This window comes from Myotis brandtii, unplaced genomic scaffold (assembly GCF_000412655.1).
Source record: "Myotis brandtii unplaced genomic scaffold, ASM41265v1 scaffold986, whole genome shotgun sequence".
In the NCBI taxonomy this organism is placed as follows: Eukaryota; Metazoa; Chordata; class Mammalia; order Chiroptera; family Vespertilionidae; genus Myotis; species Myotis brandtii.
In genome coordinates, this window is record NW_005372102.1 from 960670 (window position 1) to 961134 (window position 465).

At 56.1% G+C, this 465-nt stretch overlaps 1 protein-coding gene across 1 annotated transcript in view; it reads right to left on the reverse strand.

Annotated features, from left to right (window-relative positions):
- Positions 1-465, reverse strand: part of ACOX3 (acyl-CoA oxidase 3, pristanoyl) — a 27339-nt gene that overhangs the window by 22837 nt on the left and 4037 nt on the right. The gene's annotated exons all lie outside the window — the stretch shown is intronic.

A 465-nucleotide genomic window follows, 5' to 3' on the forward strand; every position in this document is an offset into this window, starting at 1 on the left:
AGCGGCCCCGCCAAGCTGGCCTGGTGGCCAGAGCCGCGCCGGGCAGCACAAGAAAACGGGGCTTTGCTTTGATAAGAAAAAGCTCGCTCCAGCCAGTTCGGCTCAGTGGATAGAGCACTGGCCCTCGGACTGAAGGGTCCGGGGTTCGATTCTGGCCAAGGATGGGTAGCTGGGTTGCAGGCTCGACGGGGCGCATGCAGGAGGCAACCAATCGGTGTCTCTCTCTGTCTCTCCCTGTCCCTTCCACTCTCTCTAAAAATCAATGTAAAACTATCCTCTGGTGAGGATTAACAAAACAACAACAAGAAAAAGCTAAATTCATTCAGTGCTGGGACTTGGCAGACGACATCTGTCAAGAGTAGCATTAACTGAGAACAAGATCCCCATCATTAAGGCGAGTCCCCGCCCCCTCCCCCCGGCCCCACCGGCAGCCCCTCCACACACCTCAGAGAACAGGTGAGAGAC